Source organism: Neofelis nebulosa, chromosome 10 (genome assembly GCF_028018385.1).
Source record: "Neofelis nebulosa isolate mNeoNeb1 chromosome 10, mNeoNeb1.pri, whole genome shotgun sequence".
Classification (NCBI taxonomy): Eukaryota; Metazoa; Chordata; class Mammalia; order Carnivora; family Felidae; genus Neofelis; species Neofelis nebulosa.
Genome location: NC_080791.1, coordinates 10,521,938 through 10,538,608, shown reverse-complemented (window position 1 = coordinate 10,538,608; position 16,671 = coordinate 10,521,938). Strand labels below are relative to the sequence as shown.

The 16,671-nt window shown below is 40.5% G+C and overlaps 1 long non-coding RNA gene across 1 annotated transcript in view; it reads right to left on the bottom strand.

Moving 5' to 3' along the window:
* LOC131486802 (uncharacterized) overlaps positions 1-16,671 on the bottom strand; it is a 377,105-nt gene that overhangs the window by 287,293 nt on the left and 73,141 nt on the right. The window lies entirely within an intron of this gene.

Sequence of the window (16,671 nt, the reverse complement as noted above, 5' to 3'; positions counted from 1 at the left end):
CCCATGGGCCTCTCCACCCCAGTTACCTGGGCTATATCCTTTCTTTCCGTCTGAATTAATTTTGCATTGCTGCATGATTCACATTTCCTGTCTGGGTTCCAAAGCCCATAACTAGAGGATCCCTCCAGAGAGGAACACCAATTGTTAATACCTTTAACATGCCTGCTTCTGATGGTGAGAGCAGGAAAAATATATATTTTCATATTACATCTATATCCATCTATATATTTTTAACATGTCATTGTGCCACTTTGTACAGAATTGTCATTTTAAGTGGTGGTTTGGCCTCACTCCAGGGCTTGATGCATCAGGGTCAGGCGGTCTCAAAGGCAGCTGTAATTTTTATGCTGAGCTCCCAGAACCCGATGGGCTAGCTTGGGGAAATTTCACCACATTGCAGAGAGCTGGGGTGAGTGGCTCTCAGTTGAAAGGGCACAGCTTTTAAAGACAAGAAAAGTCTTGTCCTTTTTCCTTCTCTTTTTTCTCTGGTAATGAAGAATAACCCCCTACTTGCACTGATGGATTATTACACGAGAGAATCAAGAAACACTTGTGAAACACCCCCAGCCAAAGATCCTGGGGTCCAGGATCCAGACACTATCTGGAGTCAGAAGGCAAATGGAAACATAGCCTCTGAGCATTTGTGTACCTCAAAGTGACTTAGAACTGAAACCAAGGGCTGTTTGTGGGCCCCGGGACCCTTCGGGGGTCTTGGCCCACACCCAGGTGACTACCTGCCACTCCTGTCACTAAGAAGGATGCTCCCTGAGTCAGGAGTCTTCCAATGTCTCCAGCTTCCTTTTGGGGCCCAAGTGCATATCCACAAAAGCAATGAAGAGTATAGCTAATGGATTACCCAGACCACAGAACACCTGGCCTTCAAACTAGGCACTCAAGAAAGCAGAACTGGGCTTTAAATTCTTCTGTAGATGGGCACCTGCAGAGCCACTCTCCTCTCCTCTGCAGGAAACTTGGGGACCAGAATCCAGCTCCAGCTTTTCCAGGCTTCCGTCTCAGTCTTCTCTCCAGGCAAGCCTGGCCCCCCAACTCCAGGGCAACTGTTCCTGGCCCCTGAGATCCTCTCCTAAGGCAGAGCTCCCCTCCCTCCAACTGGCTATTTAGAGCCAGGGAAAGAAATGAAGAAAAAAAAATTCTTATTAAATATGTGTATTTCTGCTATTCCTTTTGGTGTCATAATCCCTAACAAACCACAGCTGCAAGAAGACCAACTGAGCAAATGACGGAAGGATATAAATATCTAGAATTACTGTATCTCAAATTCAGTTTTCCTGTTGTAGCCCCAAAGAGCCAGATTTAATTTTTAAAAGAGACTTCAGAGAGGAAACCCAGGCCCCTGGCAAGGCCCATAGATGCACAATAAACAAAATAAGGCCTTAGGTTCACAGTTAGCAGCATTGCCTATTGGTGGAGGTGAATGCTTACATGTGCATGTATATGTCTTTGTGCACTTGAACGTCTGCGTGCATGTGTGCAGGTGCTTGGACATGTGTGTCAGCAATCAGTAAGAAGAAGGCTGGAGAGCTGTGAGGCTGAGTTTCAACAAACAAAATTTCTGACTTCCACATCCCTGACATAGGACATTTATTTACATGAGAAAGCAGGAAGGGAAATTAAACAATGATTTTCGAATCCCTCAAGAGCTATTATGCAGCAAATGTCATCCAGCTGTTCTCCACCCTGTTCCAGTTTCCCATCTGCTGCCTGTTTTAGGTGGACTTACAGGACAGGACCACTCACCATCTTCTGGTTGGCAAAGTCCTGGGTAGTTTGGCACGTGGCTTCTATACAGACTGCCCCCTTGGAGATGGAGTTGGCAGGACCTAGCCTTTCCAAGTGGACTGGAATCTGAGTCTATACCATCTGGGTGGTAGGCTCTACACAGCGGGTGACTAGACTTAAGGCCAATATGAGTAGCGCACTGGCTCTCTCAGGGCACAGGGCCACGCTGCTCATGCCAGACACCAGAAGCACTCTCTGGATCCCCTGAGAGCAGTTAAGAAAAGATCAAGACTGGTGACTTGGAAGAGTTCCCAGTAGGCATCTGGCCTCAAGCCATGGAAACCAAATCAAAACTTGAGGCTAGAATAATATGGTGCATGTGTATGCAATTCATTCATCCATTCAACAGATATTTACAGACCCCTATTAGGAGCAAGATATCTATTCCAACTTTCTGGCCTGAGCTATATTGTTGCCTATGTTAGTTTCCTCCATAGTCCCCATAATACAGGGTAGCACAGCCTTAAAAGGTATGAGTAATTTCCCCTTCTGTTCGATGGATATGAAAGAATTCCACTACTGCCATTTCTCAGCTCCTAGGACAGACCTCCCCACTCTCAAGCTTGCCTTCTGTTTTATTGGGCCAACTGGTTTTCAAGAAAAGGCCTTGCCTCCAGTGAGCCAGGTGCTGAGGGGCTTCAAACTTGGTGGATGTGGCTCAGCAGATGGACGGGTTTGGGCACCTGTCTCTCATTTTCCTTGGTTCCAGTGATGCGCACCTGGAAAGCAACTATTCTGAATTCTGGTATCACAGCTGGAGGCCCAAATGATCTGGAGACTCGGGAACCAAGAGAGATGCTGTATATTAATTTTCCCAAAGATCTCTCTGCCATGCCTTTTATCCTACTTCCTATTAGTCGTCTTGTGGGCATACCATGTAAAATCTCACAATGCCTTTTCTCAACCCCTGCACTCTGTATGTTGACTATACATCTCAGAGATAGATGGGGGTCTGCTCTTGATCTACTTTCATTATTGCTCTCTCCTCATTTGATTACAGGTATATGTTAATCTGACTTGTTCTCTTATGAGCTCCTTGAGGGCTGCTTTGTTCATTCTTGAGGTCTAGCACGGTGCTTTTCATGTAAAAGGAGCTCAATACGTATTCGACAAATGAGTAAAGAAACAAACGTATTACAAAAAGGGATACAAATCACACCCTCACAGTGGTTTTGTTTCCAAGAAGTTGAGAGGCCAGATCTGCAAACAAGTAAGATGCCACCCTTCCATTCTCCTGGAATCAATGAGAATAACTTTCATTTTGCATTCTGAGTCTTTCTAAGCGAGGAGGGAAGGCAGATACATTTGAGCTTTATTTGCAAAGATCTTTAAGCCCTTCTTCTGTAAACCAACGCAAATAGGATACTTTTATCTAAGGAACAGAAAGGCCAATTCAGTGTCTGTCAACAGACTCACCTTTTCCACACCACCATGGGTACAAGTAACAGAGATCTCCCAATGTTACTTAAGTCACGGTCTCTGGACATGATCACACACCCTACTCCGTGATCATGAATCCAACTCAACCCATCCCAACCCATATGGTGAGGCACTCAGATTGGGTTTCTGAACTCCTGTATTTCTATTCTTGTTTGGCTTCTCTACCTAGGCTGTCAAGACCATGCAGTCCCTTAAAGACCCCTACAGCATGGCATATGTGATATCCAATGTGCCTGACAGGTTGTCAAATCCCCTGTATTTGCTTCTGTCACCTACTCACTATCCATTTCTTGTATTCTCCACTCACATTTCTCAGCTCTGTCTCTGATGATGATAATACTTATCAAAAATGCACTTAGGGCTTACTATGTGCCAGACACTGTGTTAGGAGCTTCACACGCATTATGGAACATCTCTCTCACCAGAGCTTTAAGAGTTGGGGCGGTTAGGATTCCCATTCTGTGCATGAAGGCAAAGAAACAGAGGCAGGTTAAACAACTCAATCAAGTCACATAGCTGGTGGGTCTAAGACTCAGAGTTCAGAGTCAAGTCCTCCTGACTCTAGAGGTCATTCTCCTCACAACACTGTTCTCCAACAATCTGCTCTGATCTTGGAGCACCCTGTTCTAGCTCTCAGAATTCCACTCCGTTATCACCTAGTAAGAGTCTCCATCACTGCTTCTCTAGCACTAGCCCTCTACCAATTCCCACAGTGCCCAGCACAGCTGTGTGCTCAGGCTAGCTCATCTCTGCATCTCCCGAGACATGGCAAGTAACAGCAGCAGGCAAATAGAAGATGCCACAAGTAACTTGCTCGCCTCATCGATCAGTGGCATTCTGGTCCTAGTTGGGAGGTCACTACTGTGTATCCTAAAGGGTGGCTCTTGCTCTTCTGCTCCTCTGCCTTTTGCTTGGAAGGCTGTCATCGACCCACCCAATGCCTTGCCCCCACCTGCCACTGCACAGGCAATGATGCTTCACCCATTCTCCTCTCTGCCTAAGCTATGTAAATCCACCGGGAGAGAATCTGGGAGAGTCGTCCAAGTGGTTCTCCTTTGTGGGGCATTTCAAGGGTCAGCCCATATTGAAGCCCCTTTGACTGATTTAGTTCCAGCAATTGCTCCTATAAAGGAAATGAAGGATTTTGCAAAGCACTTTCTTTTTCAGAGTAAATGTGGTGGCCAGGTTAGGCAAAATTTACCTCTCCAGCACCACCTCCTCTTAACAGTAAAGAACCTCTCAAGAACTCAGAATTCAGGAAGCAGTCCCCCTCAGTAGCGTGCGTGGCTGGCTCCACTTCCTTAGCATCATCTGACAGGCACTTCTACCCTGGAGGCAGCCTCAGCCTCTGCTGTCCTGTAGCACTGTTTTCCACTAATATGCTCATATTTCATCTGCTTTAGCATTTTGCTTTCCCAAGCCTCTTAATCCCTCATAATTGAATATATTTTATGCTGATGAGCAATGGTGTTAATCATGCCTCTGGGCCATGCCTAAAGGGACATTTTATTTCATTCTTTCTTGGGCTTTATGCCAACTTGCATTTTTTTCCACCTCTAGGGAATAGACTCTCTCCATGAGGATGGAGTGTGAGATAGAGGTGAGGAAGGACTTCCCGACTAACAGACTTTTGAGACTCTGGAACTAAGTGCCGATGAGAATTACCTTTAAGAGATAGTTTTAAGAATGGAGATACTCTTTTCCTTTCATTGTCATCCAACCAGCTGAACACTTCACCCGGGAGCCCTGGGGATGAACCAAATGATGCATAGATTCTTCTCCAAGGCTGACAGTGTGAGCTCTCCCATCACAGTCAGTTTTGGTATGTAGTCAAGGGGGAGACAGAACAAAAGGGGTAGTACCGAAGATTTACAATCCAATTGCAATTCGTAAGAAATACAAAGTCAGCTGGGAGCCCCCCATAGATGAAGGATGGGGATGATTCCCTGTGAAGCTTCCATTGATCCCGCCTCTCTAAAGGCTTTCCTGGTAGCCCCCTTGAACTGCCACGAGCATTGTTTTCCTCAACTTCAAAGCTGGGATTTTGTTAAATTAAAAATGCATAAAGCCACAACCTTGTTTTCTTTCAATTTTAGTGCTCACAGAACTAGAAAGGATTGATATGCCAGTAATAGCAGACAAGAGGGAAAAGAATTTATGACCCCAGAAGTGCTGAGGCAAAGCAATAGAAAGAAGCATTTAAGTCTTTCTATTAAAGTAACTCATATTAAAAAGTAATAGAAGCTGGGGTGGCAGAGGCCTTACTTATTTCATCAGTGATGCCAACAGTCAGCAATTTGTCATGGCTGGAGAACAGGAAACAACCGTCTACCCCACGAATGAGCCAATGCTCAGTGCTGCCTGTCAACAAAAAGCCGATCATCATCTGGGAACACCGGGACAGACAGTTTAAAGACTCACATTTAAGAGAGGTGGAGAGACAGCAGCATTTCTGTTTGGGGCTGCAGAATAGGCAGAATCTAGATTTCCACCTTAGTCCATTTGGCTGCTATAAAAGAGTACCAAAGATTGGGTGGCTTAGACAAGAAACACTTAGTTCTCATAGTTCTGGATGCTGCAGTCTAAGATCATGGTGCTGGCAGATTCAGTTCTGGATGAGGGCACTCTTCCTGGCTTGTAGATGGTCACCTTCTCACTGTGTCCTCACAGGGAAGAAAGGACTAGTTAGCTTTCTTGAGTCTCTTCTTCTAAGGGTACTAATCCCATTAGAGACGCTCCACCCTCATGACGTAATCACCTGCCAAAGTCCCCATTTCCAAACATCATCACATTGGGGATTAGGTTTCAACACAGAAATTTGGGGGTGGGGTGTAGACAAAAACATGCAGTCCATAACAATTTCATTGCCTATGAAATTCCAAAGTTTAAAATTAGCCAAGACGACAAGATTTTAACAGTTAATTTTAGAAAGTTGGGGTTTGTTTCTTCCCAAGTGATATAGCTGCTGGAAAGCTTGAACCAGTGATCACAGGCTTAACTTTCTGAGTCCTCACATCCTTATTTACCAAGGATATGGAGGAGTCAGGGTGAACACACTGATGTTTCTCAGCTCCTCCCCCAGAGAGAGAGAGAATGGAGCACAAATAGGCACACATTTCCCTTAGCTTTAATTTAAACAAAACAAAAAGCAACAAAAACCTTCTTCATTAGATAAATGTGTCTCTTTAGCATTACCTCATTTTTCCTTTACACAGAGTTGAGTTCCTCAACTCTCTGTGTATAATTACTGACCCTAGGTCTGCTCCATCCACTTACTATCTGGATCCCTGCTGCTAAGTATCAATTCTGATTGAGCAGTTCTTCCCCAGGCCACCAGTCACTTCCAGGCACAAAGTTCTAAGGCCTTTCAGCATCATTCAGTGCTATAGACACTACCTTTGCTTTTTGAAATTCTTCTCTTCACTGACCTCAGAACCAATATCCTGGTTGTCCTTCACACTCTGACCAATGCCCCTCCTCCTCCTCACCCCTAAATGTGAGAGTTCGTCAAGGTTTGGACCTCAGCGCTTAGCTCTTCCATCTCTACCTGCACTCTCTTCTTCACAAATGTCCACATTCAGTTTCAGTAATTGTTTCCAATGGACTGTCTATCAAGCCACACTGAACTAATTGAGTGTCTGGGTAAACGGTTTATTATTTTGTAGTATGCCATTCTCCACTCCCATCCCCATCTCCAGTCAACTTGTAATGCCAGCTGGTGGCCTGCCTACATTAACCTCTAAGTTCTTTTCCGTTTCCTGGTCTCCTGCCTACCCAGCCCAAACCCATCACTAGCCATCACCCCTACTGCCAGACATACACAAATGCAGGCACATACTCCTACATGTGATGATGCATCCACATTCTGAAGTACTAGGGCTTGCCTCTGTCTTCTAGGATCAGAAGAAGGAGAACAGGAGCAGACCACAAACAATGAAAGGTGAATTAGAAAATAAAGAAATGGAAAGGCCACCAAGCAATAAACAAAGTCCCAGAATATTTTCTTATGATTCAGTGACCACCAAAGAGTGGGAAGGAGAAAAAAACATCCTACTGACCCTTGGGACCTCCAAACTGCTGTCCAGGCTCTTGGAAGAAGAGACAAGGAGGATGGATCTGGCTGAGGGATATTCTCAGATTACCCAAAATATACCATTTAAACCCACAATGGGACCCTTTATTTCCACCATATTTTGTTGACTGTTCCCCCTCACTTACAAGTTTCGGTTACAAAAATGAAACTTGGGTCTTGGTTCCTAGAGAAGGATGGGAGTAGAAGGTTCAGAATAATAATAAAGTAAAGAGGGGCAAGATTAATTCACAAACCTCAAGTGTTTTTTGTTGCCCAGTGCCTGATCAGGACATCAGGGGTCCCCCTTTAGTTATGATATGTATGTATATTTCTTTAACTTGCATCTAGGGATGAACATGACCTCCTACTGCCTCGTTTCCTATCATTTATTGATGACTTCAATACCTCAGTACCTCTCTAATACTATGACTATGACTAATGCTACTACTATTATTCTTGGGGACTTCAGTATCCATGTTGATGATTCCTCCACTACTCTAGCCTCTCACTCTGTTAACCTCTTTACTCTAATAATAATGTCCTACCCACACAGCCACACCAAGATCTTAACATCAACAAAAACTGCACCACCTTTGAAATCTCAGCTTCAAACATTACACTTGCTGACCACAATCTCTTGTCTTTCCAACACACTCTAGTACTCCCATTCCAGAATTTTTATGACCTTGTTGGGATCACTAATTCATGGACCCCACCACTGTTTTGGTTTTTTTTTACTCTGCATTATTCCCCTCATATCTTCACCAAGGTAATGTCAATTAGGAGTAAGAGGATATTTAAGTATTTGAATTTTTAAGGCTAGGTGGCCACTGGATGTATGGAGTGAAGGAAAAGAAGACCCTTGGTAGCTAGCTTGAGTGACTACTCTCAACAACTTAAGTAGGGAATACATGTTAAGGAAGAAGGGAAGAAATGATGAGATCAGGTTTGAATGAGTTGAATCAAAGTTGTGTGATTGACTTCTAGCAGGAAGTGGCTGTACATGAGAGAGAAGATGGAGACTGGGAAATCATCAAGGTACAGGCCTTCACTGTCTTTCAGTTATATGACAGTAGCCTCGTTAATTCATCTCCCTGCCTCCAGACATGCCCCTTGCAATCTACCTTACATTTTAAAACACAAAATTCACCCTGTCACTGACCTACTTAAGACACTTTACCACTTCCTATTGCTTTCAAATTAAAGGTTGAGATATACTGGGACTTTTAAGATCTAGCCTCTGGTACATAGCCAAGTCTAATCTTCCAGCCATTCCCCATTTGCTTCCAGTTCACTAAATATGAAATACCCTTTCCTGAATTTTCAGTCCAGCAAACTCCTATTCATTCTTTAAAACTCAACTCAAATTCCAACCTCATTAGCAAGGCAAAATCCTTGTTTCTGCCTCTGTGCTCCCACTGTTAGTTGTCCTTATATCTTGTAGCACTTGCCACACACTGGTTATATAATGTGTGCAAACTCATTCTGTGAGACAATGAACTCTGTGGAAAGTGATTTTGCTTTATTTCTCACCATTTCCCCTGAGGCCCAGCCGAGTGTCTAGCACATTGTACATAAGTTCACCACTTGTGCTGCTTGCCTCAATGAGTGAGCCCTAGCTGGCACTTTGGGCCTTGACTACAGGGTTCTCTCCCCATGGTTTCTTTGCTAGTGAAATAGCAAATCAAAAGTTGGTGATAAAACAATCCCTAAGGATTCTGGGGAAAAGGAGAGGAGAAAATTCTACATTCTTTCTTTTCTTCTAACTCCTCTTTCTTCTCCTCTCTTAATTTCTTATGTGCAAACAAAACCATAGCTTAGATCAGCCCCTAAGAATCTCTACTATTTCTACCGCACAACCATAGATAATAAGATGGAACAAATTCCTCTAGGACCAGAGATGTTTCTCTGGACTTCTTTGGAATTTCAAGCAACTCAAGAGAACACCTGCTATTATTCTCTATAGCCTCTCAGGATACAAATAAGTGTGTGGGAATGACTGAGACTTCTGACTTTGGGATTTCACCCCATAGTGTAATTTATCTGTGCTTTGAAAGAGTATTTTGTGTTAAAGGACAGAAAGATTACTATAGTAGCAGTCTGGAGCCTGCTCCTGTATAACCTGGGGCAAAGTGTTTGCTGTCACCAGGACTATTTCTCATTTGTAAATATAGAAGTTTGGACTAAATAACCTCTAACACTTATTTCAAATTCAAAAGCCTGTGAGGACTCCAAGTTCCAGTAGGTTAATAGCAACTTCTTAAATCCAAATAAATTCATACATCCTCAGGAAAAAAAAAAATCAACTCAAGAGTAAATAAAACCACTCATAACCCAAGACTATAACACAAGTAAGGAGCCAAGAATAGTACGAAATCAAAATTGTGCACAAGAAATAAACCTAACCAGCCGAGTTATCTGGAGGATGCATGCCAAAGAGAAGACAGAATGGTGGATTGGGAAGGGAGGGGGGCACAAGGATCAGGAAGAGAAAGAAGCATCCAGAGTGTGGAAATTATGAGAATCTGTCAGAAACTTGGTGGATGTGAGCGCTGGCCACTGGGGAATCAACTGGAAAAGACTTGGTGGTGCAAGGGGTCAAAGGTGGCAGTCTTGAGTTGGGGCTACTTTTGAGGGAGAGAAACACGACTATAAAGGAGCATCATTTTGAGACTCAGTGGCGAAAGGAAAGAAGCAAGAGGAGGTGGAAATTAATGGTCCCCCAAAAGAGAATCACCAACTCAGAAGGCACTCCAAGCCCTCTCCTGTCTCAGGCTCCGTGCAGTCAAGAAGCTGCCATTTCATATCTCAACAAGAGGGTAATTCTTAAACTAACAGAATTCTGGTAAGCCTCCTCCATCCCTGTCTACATATAACTTACTTCTAGGCTAGGAAAATAAGTATTTTAAACAAACAGAAAGTGACTGAGACTATTTACACAAAGTAACTGTAAAAGGTCAAAATTTTTTAATTATTTCAGTTAGTGAAAATTCTCCCCCAAATTCAACCATGAAGCCGAACAAAACTGTACCACAACACCTCAACCTGGATTAAATATCCTTAAACAGACATTTTCCCATATGAAAACAATTGAAACTAAATATTCAAAAACTGAAAATAGAAAGCATAAAAAATATAAATATGTGAAATAGGAGTTGACCAAACTTAGGAAATAGACGGAAAAGGCAAAATCATGTTAGAAATGAAAACTAAATTACAAAGTACCCAAGGGAGAATATATTTAACCAAAAATACAATAAGAGACATTAAGGAAAAACAGTCATGAAAATAAAAATGACACAAAGAAGGTATTTAAAAAACAAATCAGATAAAATGTGATCAATATTGAAGATAAAAAAGATAATACAACATACATAATTGGAGTCTCTGAAGAAGAAAAAAATAAAACAAAAATAATATTTAAACCCATCATCCAAGAAAACTTTGCAGAAATGAAAGACAACCAGAAACTGCATATTGAAATGCCCCACCATGTACCTGGGACAACTGACTGGAACGCTTTCATCTAAGACCCATCTTCATCAAACTTACAACTTTCCCCTAGCCTTGATATTTGAAGCAAAGACTCAAGGTGAGCCTTTTCAACTTCTGCCAACAATGGAATAGTATTTTCAAGAAACTCAGGAGAAGAGTGTGAACAAAAGATTTTATATCTAATCAAGCTTTCCATCAAATAGCAGGGCTAGAAGAAAGAGTTGTAAACATGCAAGAATGGTGGTTAATCTGTAGTCAGAAACCTTTTCTGAGCAACTTTAGCAGTCGAACTTCACGTAACCAGATGTCTACAAAACATACAAAGGGGTGCCTGGGTGGCTTAGTCGCTTAAGCATCCAACTTTGGCTCAGGTGATGATCGCATGGTTTGTGTGTTCGAGCCCCGTGTTGGGCTCTGTGCCGACAACTTAGAGTCTGGAGCCTGCTTCGGATTCTGTGTCTCCCTTTCTCTCTGCCCTTCCCTTGCTCGCACTCTGTCTAAATAAAAATGTTAAAAAATATAAATAAATAAATAAATAAATAAATAAATAAATAAATAAATAAATAACATTAAAAAAAAGGAGTCAGAGCAAGTACCAAATGTGTTTAATTGTTGCTCTAAGACTAAGACCAATATGAGTCAAGGGTGGAAGACCATGATGTAAATGCTAAACATTGTATAAAAGTAAATACAACATGAAGTTGAGTGGGAAGTGAGAGAGAAACAAGAAAGTAGAATAAACTCATTGTCACACAGGTAGTAGGGAGGAGTCAAAGGTTACATTTAAACTTAACAACCAAAGTGAGTGAATGAATGAATGAATGTATGAACAAACAAATAAACTTGATAACAAAATAGTAAATGCCTAAATAGGGAAAAAAGGGGGACTGTGGGTGTCATAAAAAGTATAAAGTACTGGAACAACCATATACTCTCTTCAATTCTGAAAGAGTTGAAAGAAAGAAAGAAAGAAAGAAAGAAAGAAAGAAAGAAAGAAAGAAAGAAAGGAAGGAAGGAAGGAAGGAAGGAAGGAAGGAAGGAAGGAAGGAAGGAAGAAAGAAAGAAAGAAAGAAAGAAAGAAAGAAAGAAAGAAAGAAAGAAAGAAAGAAAGAAAAAGAAAAGAACAGACAATAGAAAAGAGCACTGGAGGAGTACCTGGGTGGCTCAGAAGGGTGAGTGGCCAACTTTGGCTCAGGTCATGATCTCGCAGTTTGTGAGTTTGAGCCTTCACATCAGGCTTGCTGCTGTCAGCCTGAGAGCACAGAGCCCACTTGGGATCCTCTGTCCCCCTCTCTCTGCCCCTCCCCTGCTTTCACTCTCCCAAAAATAAATAAATATTAAAAAAAGAGCACAGAAAATACAACAATGCTTACAATAAATATAACATGAAGATATGACAACTTGGTACTAAACATATTAGTCACATTAATAAATGTAAATATACCTAAATTATTAAAATAAGTACTTTTTCTTTTTTTTTAAATGTTTCTTTATTTTGAGAGGGAAAATGAGAGCACAAGTGGGGAAGGGGCAGAGAGAGAGGGAAAGAGAATCCCAAGCAGGAGCCACAAAACATGGGATCATAACCTTAGTCAAAATCAAGAGTCAAAGCTCAACAAACTGAGGCACACAGATGCCCCAAAATAAGGAAATTTTCAAGCTGGCTCAAAGAGCAAAACCCAATTCTAGGGTGAATACAAAAGACACATCTAAAATGAAGTGAATACAAAAGACATGTCAAGAAATGAAGGGATTCTAAAAATAAACTGACGGGCAAGTTATTTCAGGCAAATGGAAACAATAAGAAAGGTTATGATTCCAAAATCAGACAAAATAAAATTCAGACTGGTGGTCTGGAGTATAGAGTGCAGAGATAGCATGAGTACATATAGAGGTTTCTTGTATTATAAAGCTACTGTCTGAAATCAATGAAAAAAGGTGGACTTTGTAACAAATGGAATTAGAACCGAATTAACTTTGAAAAAAATAAAATTGGCTGCTTTCTTCTTATCACTAGCAGAATAAAACTCCAAATGCACAGAAAACCTTAATGTAAAAGATGAAACCACGCAAGTACGAGATATGGGGAGAGGCTTTTAACTATAATTAGAGATCCAGCAATAGTAAAAAAGTAAACTAATGAATTAAATTTAAAAATATTTTTCTCATATGGCCAATAAAGAAAAAAAAAAACACTCCGTAAGTGAAGTTTAAAGACAAGTAATAAGCTGGGAGACAAAAAGTACAACATGTGTAACAGATAAAAAGCAGATATCCCTGATATGTTAATGTTGAGAATATTTTAAAACCTGATAGAAAAAATATAAATAGCTATAAATAGTTCACCAAAAAAAAAATACAATGTCCCTCAAAGATAATAAAAGATGTTCAATTTCACTCATAATAAAGAAATACAAATTTAAACTAGGCTATTTTCTCACCTAAGAAATCAGCAAAAATTTCAAAAGCTTGACAGCCACTCTGTTGCTGGAGAAGTAGGGGAAAAGTTACTCTCATACACTGATGGTGAAAATGAAAGATATCACTCCTATGAAGTGAATAGGACAGTATCAAATACAGCTAGCAACACATTTGTCCTTTGACTCACAGCCTCATTTTCAAAGTTTACCTTGAAGATACCCCTTCAACAATTACAAAATGAAATCATGAGGTTTTTCTTTGTTGCATTATTTGCAATAAAAAATCATTGGAAATGATCTAAATACTCATCCACAAAAGTTTGATTAAATAATTGCTAATACAGGGGCGCCTGGGTGGCTTGGTCAGTTAAGCGTCGACTTCGGCTCAGGTCATGATCTCACAGTCTGTGAGTTCGAGCCCCGCATCGGGCTCTGTGCCGACTGCTCAGAGCCTGGAGCCTGTTTCAGATTCTGTGTCTCCCTCTCTCTCTGCCCCTCCCCTGTTCATGCTCTGTCTCTGTCTCAAAAATAAATAAACTTTAAAAAAAAATTTAAAAAAAATAATTGATAATACAACCACATGATGGAGGACTATACAGTAATAAGAGGGAGGAGGATGTCCATGAACAGATATTGAATGACTGATGTATTGGAAACTCAATAAAATAGCAAGATGCACAACACTTTTATAATACACTGGCTTTTGTGTAAGAAATAAGGCAAGGTAAGAAAAAATATATGTGTGTGTGTGTGTGTGTATTTGTTTATTTATACCAAACAAAGGAAGATGAGCCAGAAAATAATGAAATTGGTTACACTTCATGGGGTGAGTTGGCATAAAGTAAAAAGTATTAGGAAAGGGAGAGAGAATTCTGTGAATACATTTTACATTTTTATTTTAATTTTTTTTTTTACATTTTATTTATTTTTGAGAAACAGAGTGAGACAAAGCGTGAGCGGGGGAGGGGCAGAGAGAGAAGGAGACAGAATCTGAAGCAGGCTCCAGGCTCTTGAGCAAGCAGTCAGCACAGAGCCTGATGTGGGGCTTGAACCCACAAACTGTGAGATCATGACCTGAGCCGAAGTCGGACACTCAACCGACTGAGCCACCCAGGCACCCCACATTTTACATTTTTTAAAAAAATATGTTAAATCACCAAACCAACAATTTACATATTCAAAACATAAGCTAAGTCAACAAGGTATCTACCACTGAACACCAAAAAACAACAAAAACAACAACAAAGAGCCCTAATTGTATATCAAAGTGACAATACAACCATGTAGAAAAAAAAAAGAAGTAATTCAACTAACTTTTGAACACAGTACTTTGGCTGTGGAATACATTCTAAGGATAAAAGGATCTGCAAAAAATCTTGAACTTTAATTTGTTGGTTTTGGTGGTGTTATGTTGAATTCTGATACAATTTTGTTTGTACTGGAGGAGGCAAATCCTACCTGCCAGAGTTCAATGGAATTGGAATTCAGTATACCAATATAAATTTGTGATTTTGTATAAGATATATATAATTTTTTATCCTACATCTGCTCGCCGAAATGGCCCAGAAAAACAAGGACATTTTAGTTGCAGTATTGTCAGTTGAATTGTGTCCCCGACAAAGCTATGTTAAAGTCCTAACCCTAATACTTGTGCATGTGACCTAATTTGGAAATGGGGCCTTTGCAGAAATAATCAAGTTAGATGAGATCACACTGGATTAGCATGAGTCCTAAATCCAATGACTGGTGTCCTTTTGAGAAGATAGCCACGTAAAAATACACGGAGGAAAAACTATCAGGTGAAGGCAGAGGCACATTTTTTTTTTTTGAACATTTTATATTTTATTAGGTTAATAATTTCTGACAAAAGAAATAATAGAGGTTTTGTACTTTTTTGGTCATTCATTTCTCTCTAGTCCTGTAAAGAATAAAAATTTTCTTTAAGATTTTATTTTTTTTTCTTTTATGGTTTTTTTTTTAATATATGAAATTTATTGTCAAATTGGTTTCCATACAACACCCAGTGCTCATCCCAAAAGGTGCCCTCCTCAATACCCATCACCCACCCTCCCCTCCCTCACACCCCCCATCAACCCTCAGTTTGTTCTCAGTTTTTAACAGTGGCAGAGGCACATATTGAAGTGAGGTGGCTACAACAAGCCAAGGAATACCCAAATGATTGCTGCCAACTAGCAGGAGCTAGGAAGGGGCAGGGAAGGATTCCTCCTTAGAGCCTCCGCCTACACTGATCTCAGACTTCTAGCTTCCAGAACAATGAGACAATAAACTTCCGTTGTTTTAGGCCACCCAACTTGTGGCACTTTGCTATAGCAGCCTTAGGAAACTAATGCATGCAGCCACCAAATCTTGGTTTCTAAATACCATTTGACACAAAAAGGTCTGCGACATCTTATTGTGCCAGAAAGGATCTGGCACAAGGATGTACTCATCCAACACTGATGGGAGTATAATAAAAAGAACCAGTTTAAAGAGGTTCTAATAAGCCAAATTTGGAGTAATTTGAGCATTAAAAAGAATAAGGAAAAGTGATTGTGTAGAATGATTAGAGGAATTAACTAGAAAGAGACATTAACTAGAAAGGGAAAACTTTCTGTGGTGATCGAAATGTTCTTTATCTTAATACAGGAATGAGTTATAGGAGTGTATATGCTTGTCAAAATTCATCTAACTGTATATTTAAGATCTGTACATTGCACTGTATGCAAATTATACACCAATTTTTTAAATTAATTTTAATAATAGATTATAACATATTGAGCTTAAAATTTCTTAAAAATATCTGTGTCCAAAATGATATTGAAAACAGAAGTTTGGGGAAGGAAAGCTCTTTTATACAAAAGGATGCCAGCTAGCAAATGTAGAATTTCAAACACCAATGTAATAATTGCTTCATGCAAAGATAATCAATGGATGCTAAAATATAAAGTGAATGATTTTAGAGATCAGAATAATCAAATAGTCTCAAAGTATCACCCCACAGGTAAGGGGAAAGGTGCCTTTGCAATGAAGAAATCTGGCAGACACCAACTTAACCAGGAGATCACCCCTAATGGTGATAATGGGACAAACTGATTTCATGCATCTTCTGACATGCTCTGATCAGGATGCAGATGACCTATGTACTATGTCAGCCCAAAACTGCTATCCTAAATCTAATCATGAGGAAGCATTCACACAAATCCAAATCATCGGACATTCTTCAAAGCCAGAAGTCCAAATTATTCAAAAGGTCAACATCATAAAAGAGCACAAGAGGAAGCGAAAATGTTCTAAATTAAAAAAGATTAAAAAGACGTAGTAAACTAAATGCAATGCTGGACTACTGACTGCATACTGAAAAATAAATAGCTATAAAGAACACTGTTAGGACAATCATGGAAATTTGAACATAGGTTACATACTAGATAATAGTATGGTATCTTT